The following is a 6,000-nucleotide window of genomic DNA, read 5'->3' as shown; positions in this document are numbered from 1 at the left end:
TTTGCCCATTCAGTATGATATTAGCTGTGGGTTTGTCATAAATAGCTCTTATTATTTTGAGGTACGTTCCATCAATACCAAATTTATTGAGCGTTATCTTAAGGGAAAGATAACCCAAGACAGTCTTGCCACTCAGGATTCAGAATGCTTGTTTATGCAGTGGTGAGTGGATTTTGCCACCAGTTTGAAACAAGTTCACCCATGGGCACGTCATTCTTGCTTACATCTAGGATGCCCTTCTATAGACTATCCAGAAAACATAAGTTAAAACTGAAGGCAAGGGAAAAGCCAAAAACAACCCAAATGTCCATCAATAATACATAAACAGTCCTGTATTCATATAATGGAATATTACAGAGCAATAACAGAATGAATTACTGATACAATGCAACAACATGGATGAATCTTGAATATTTACACTGCATAAAAGAAACCAGACAGAGAAGTACATACTGTCTGATACACTTCCTATGAATTTCAGGCTGGGCACGGTGGCTCATGCCTGTAATCTCAGCACTATGGGAGGCTGAGAAGGACAGATCTCTTGAGACCAGGAGTTCGAGACCAGCATGGCCAATGTGGCGAAACCCTGTCTTTACTAAAAATACAAAAATTAGCCAGCCTTGGTGGTACACGCCTGTAATCCCAGCTACTCAGGAGGCTGAGGCAGGAGAATCACTTGAACCCGGGACGTGAAGGTTGCAGCGAGCTGAGATCGTGCCACTGCACTCCAGCCTGGGTGACAGAGTGAGACTCTGTCTCAGAGACAAAACAAAACTGAAGTTCAAAAGCAAACAAAACTGATCTTTGCCATTAGAAGTCAGAGTAGTGGTTACCTTGAGCCAGAGAAAGAGAAAAATAATGATTGGGAAGTAAATGTTTTGCAGGGGCAGAAATGTCTTGATTTGGGTGGTGATTATATGAACGTACACATAAGGAAAAAATTTATTAACTTGTATACTTAAGATGAACTCACTTTACTTACTTTATACCTCAATTTAAAAAGTAAAACAAAAATACAAAAGCAATGGAGGAGATACTTGCTTTGAGCTTGATCCAGCAAGCCATGTCAGGCATGTCATTTAACCCTGGGGAAAACATTCTTACCTCCTCTGTAAGTACATTATTCTACCTACCTGCTTTGGCTGTCAAATTAAATTAGATAAAACTGAGTGGGGTGGTTGTTCAATCTCATTTGTTAAATGTGCGCTCGACAAAGGCAATGCTGTCAATCCCAATGAAATTAGAATTTGTCAAATGACGAAGCTGATTTTTTTTTTTTAATAAAAGACAAATTTCTGCATTTAGGACTTACTCTCAAATATCTTTCTAGCAGCTGTATCTCTCAGCCTATTAGTCAAAGGCAGGCACCCAGCCAGCTGTTTGCTGGATTCAACTTCTCCGTATATAATAATTTCAAAGGTCGTGTATATGTTAATTTACTACCTGGTTGTTATTCAAAAAGATTTTATTACATCACTTTATGGTTATTTATTCTTCCTCCTCCTCTAAGAAATTCTGGATACTAGAACACCCACTGGCAGGGTAGCTCTGGGTGAGTATGAGACTTCAAAGAAATCACTGTTGTCATTTTTCAAATTAAACATGAACACACACAAGCAATATGTTTTGGTCGGACATAATTATGATCACCATTGTCTGGAGCTAGAAGGAAGAAGTAGTTTAAGCAAAAATGGTTTGTATGTTTTTTTAAAGAAGAGAGCAAGCGAGATACTCACAGCGTGCCTATCTAAATCATTACTTGACAATAGCAATGCCCATGTGGTGAATTTGACAGTGTCTAGGTCTTTATAATTTGACTGGCTTTACTTTTTTCCTGGGGACAACCTAAGGGCTTCCTAGCTGATTATAAGGCAATGCAGTTTCATTTTCTATGGGTTCTGTGAGGCCCACAGTATCCTTAAGCTGGGTTCATATGGGAAGAGAATAAAACACCAAGAGGAGAAAAAAGGAGGTTGAGGAGAAGACAGGGTAAGGTAAGGGAGATGGGATTCCAAGGTAGCTTACAGGAGGGGAAGGTGGTGGGTTGATGGAAAGAGGTTGCATATGTAACACTATTTCATATGGCAGGCATTACAGAAAAGGTTTTTATGGTGGTGGCTCAGGGAGGAGAGTTGTGATGAGAAAGGCAAATGGCAGAGAGCCACAAGAAGAGGGAGGCCTGGAGAGATCAGGCCCAGATAAAAGCACTGATTTGCTTTCAAATGAACATATCAGTGCCTCATTTACTCTTCACCAGCACCTGTAATCTCAGAGATCTCCCCAACACGTGTTCATGTTGGAGAAAAGAATGATTCAAGCACAAAATCGTCAGTGAGTGATCACCATTGTTCTGCTCAAATGTCACATTAAGGCGCCCATACGCTACCATTCAGAAATCTATTAGTAACATAGCAAAGTCAGGAACTTCCCTGACCTACTTTTACCAGACAGTGGATGCTTCTAATTCTGCAATCAATGAAACAGTAAAATGATTAGAAAATGTGTGTAGCATAGTGTGGGATCAGACCAGGCAAACACAGCCACTGGGGAAAGGTTACTAGAATGTAACTTAAACAGCTTGTGTGCTTCTAAATTTGCCCCAGGCAATGAGGGGCATCAGGCCAAAGGGAGTCCTTCAAAACCAAAACCACAATCCTTCCTCTACCATCCCCAACTCTTGGATAGCCCTAGTTTATCTGTGCCTTCATATTCCCCGCTCCCCAGCCCTTCCTTTTCCAGCTGTGCCCTCCATACAGATGAACCAAGATCTGTATCTGCAATTTGATGTCTTGCCCTCTTTAAATGCTGTAGGCCTCCAGATCACCCCAGCCCCACTGAGATACGTCCATGTGTTTATCCTCCCAGAACCACAAACTCAAACTCAAATCATCAAATGTTATAGCTAATTATATCCCACTGCCCTAAGCCTCACCTCCTTCCTCTGTTCCCTTTCTTATGTGGAAAAATACCCCTCCAAGAAAAGATGAAAAAGAAACTGGACAAACTGCTTTGTGCAGTATGATTTTTCTACCTAAAAAGATTCGTCTTGGAATTATTTTTAAAATACTCATGCTTACATTACAACTGAATTTTGGAAAATTTAGAAAAAATGGAAAAATTCATTCAGGAGTCTTATGCTGCCAACAAATCAAAACTATTTGACTTTATTGTTTGGTTTTTTATAGGAAACAACCTATCATGGCAGAGATACAATTTCTGTCTTTTCCTTTTCACACTGTATTTTATGATAAGCCATTTTCCTCAGAGATACAGAGCTGTTGAGAATTCCCTTAAGTAACAATGCCCACCCCTCAACTCCCACCCCTGCAATCCCCATGTCTTAAATGATTCCATTTCCTCACATATTTTTGGAGTTACATGTCTATCATGCACAGACAGCATTGGGAGTGACAAGGACAGGGAGCAATGGGATCAAACTGTCTGCCTTCATTGTAGCTTGAAAATTAAGTACTACAGATGCTCCTTGACTTACGATAGGTTTATGTCCGTCATAAGTTGAAAATATTGTAGTCAAAAATGCATTTCATGCACCTAACCTACCAAAATCATAGCTTAGCCTAGTCAACTTTAATGTAAGCTCAGAACACTCATATTATCCTATTGTTGGGTAAAAACATCTAACAGCAAGCATATTTTATAATACAGTGTTGACTATCTCAGTAATTTATTGAATACTGTAGTAAAAGTGAAAAACAGAATGGCTATACAGGTATTCGAAGTACAATTTCTTTCTTTCTTTCTTTTTTGAGATGGAGTCTCGCTCTGTTGCCCAAGCTGGAGTGCAGTGGCACGATCTCAGCTCACTGCAAGCTCCACCTCTGGGGTTCACGCCATTCTCCTGCCTCAACCTCCTGAGTAGCTGGGACTACAGGTGCCCCCCACCATGCCAGGCTAATTTATTTTTGTATTTTTAGTACAGACAGGGTTTCACCATGTTAGCCAGGATGGTCTCAATTTCCTGACCTCGTGATCCGCCCGCCTCGGCCTCCCAAAGTGCTGGGATTACAGGCATGAGCCACCGTGCCCAGCCTCAAAGTACAATTTCTACTGAATGAGTATGACTTTTGCATCATTGTAAAGGTGAAAACAAATTATAAGTTGAACTATCGTAAGTTGGGGGCCATCTGTATTTATTATGGTCCTCCACTGAGTCAGCCCCTGATCACAAGCTTCTCCACAGCAAAGATATCTGATGATGGCCTTGCTGAACCCTAGACCAGGTGATGCAGACAGTGTCATGGAATTTGCAAAATCCCCAGGCAAAATTAATGTATGTGCCAGAAAGCATTTTTCCTTGGGGAAGAGCATGGTTAAATTTGGATTCTCCCAAAGGCAGACCCTGTGACCAAGATCTGAGTGCATATAGTGTATGTAGAAGGGGACCTCAGGCAGCACCCATGGAGCAGTAGAGAAGTGAGAAAGGAAAGAAAGGCAAACAATTCAGGATGTGTTAATAAGCAGCTGACTGCTATGAGCAACTGGGGCTCAGTCCCACTGGGAATTAACCTCAGGTTTCTCCCTACTGAGGGAGAGAAAGCAGGGGCATCTGTCTTCCAGTTCCATTGCATCATCGGTTGAGGGCTGCTCCTGGTGGCATATGTTCCAGAGCCTCTTGCTTGCCCTGTGCCTGGACTAAGCATGCTTCCAGGGCCAGTACTGAAGTCTTGGAGCAGAGAACTGCAGGGGTTTGAAGTAAGCACACAGATGGGTGGAGATGGGTCAGCCAAAATAGCTTCCACTATAGAGATAATCGGTCAAAGAGCGAGCTGCTGCAGACACCCAAAAGACCAAAGCCCACCAGTGTGCAGGTGCAGGCCTGTTTGTTTCTCTTTCTTCACTCTCTGAAATCCTTCCTGACATCCTGTGGATGGGCATCAGGCTGGATTTTACCAAGGTCTGAGTTCCCTAAAAGTAAATTGGGTACCTTTAGAAGTTGTCTGCACCCAGCTTTACGGGGCTTCTAATGGGAAATCTTGGCATTGGAGCCCAAACCACAGCTCGCAGATCCTGAAGCAGCCAGTGGCCCTACCAAAAATCCCAACTTACCTCCCAAGGAGTAATTTAATCACTGGGAAACCTGGATCATAAACACTGAAGTTCTCAGAAATGATGTCTATTTGGCAGTGGAATTCTGTGTCCAGGCAAGCCTGCCACCCTTCTTAATGTGGCCCTCTTTCCCCAAAGGAGAGAAGTCAAGACAGGTCTTATGCAAGTTGACTGCTTCATTCTTCCTGGGAAGCCTGCTGGGGTAAGTTGGGGGTTTTGTTATTGTTGTTGTTTGATTTTTGGCAGGGGGTTATTTTTTGCAAGCTCTATCTTTGTCAAATGCTATCACAGGCAACATTAAGACAGCTCTACATATGGCCACAAAAAGACATGTTCAAGAATATTTGTAGCAGCTTTATTTGCAATAGCCCTGAACTGGAAACCACCCAGATGTCCGTCAGCAGGAGAATGGATAAACAAACTGTAATACATCCATACAATAAGATGCTACACAGCAATAAAAAGGAAGGAACTAGTGATACAAGCAACAACATGGATGAATCTCATAAGCATTATGCTAAGTGAAAACAGCCAGACAAAAAGACTACCTATACTGCATGATTCTGTTCATATGAAACTCTAGAGCAGACACAACTAATCTACCAATACCAAAGAAAGAATGGTGTTTGCCTGTGGGAGATATTGACTAGAAAGGAGCTCAAGGGAGCTCTTTTGGGTGCTGGGACTGTATTCTATTTTGATCTGGGGTACGATTATATGGGTGAATACACATGCACTTAAAACCTATCAGCATGTAAGATTTGTGTACTCTGTGACTTTACTGTATGTGTCATATATACCTCTATAAAAAGGTAAGATAGACTAATATAACAATAAGTTAAAAGAACAGTGAAATAAAATAAGACAGCTCTAGAGAATACTGTCTCTCTCTCTCTTTCTCTAACTGTGACTAGTAGAAACTTAAGCCCT

General features: G+C 41.6%; 1 protein-coding gene across 6 annotated transcripts in view; it reads right to left on the bottom strand.

Annotated features, from left to right (window-relative positions):
* RAI2 (retinoic acid induced 2) overlaps positions 1-6,000 on the bottom strand; it is a 63,202-nt gene that overhangs the window by 34,900 nt on the left and 22,302 nt on the right. For 3 of the 6 annotated variants that reach the window (XM_011940224.1, XM_011940225.1, XM_011940227.1), the window contains one exon: positions 5,071-5,267. The exons of 2 other annotated variants lie outside the window; for them this stretch is intronic. The gene's annotated coding sequence lies outside the window, so the exon portion shown is untranslated. Of the gene's footprint in view, positions 1-5,070; positions 5,268-6,000 lie in introns of those variants that run through there. One more of the 6 variants, XM_011940222.1, reaches the window with a different exon arrangement.

Source organism: Colobus angolensis, unplaced genomic scaffold, assembly GCF_000951035.1.
Source record: "Colobus angolensis palliatus isolate OR3802 unplaced genomic scaffold, Cang.pa_1.0 Scaffold188, whole genome shotgun sequence".
In the NCBI taxonomy this organism is placed as follows: Eukaryota; Metazoa; Chordata; class Mammalia; order Primates; family Cercopithecidae; genus Colobus; species Colobus angolensis.
Note: the sequence above shows the minus strand (reverse complement) of the source record. Positions and strands in the feature narration are given on the sequence as shown.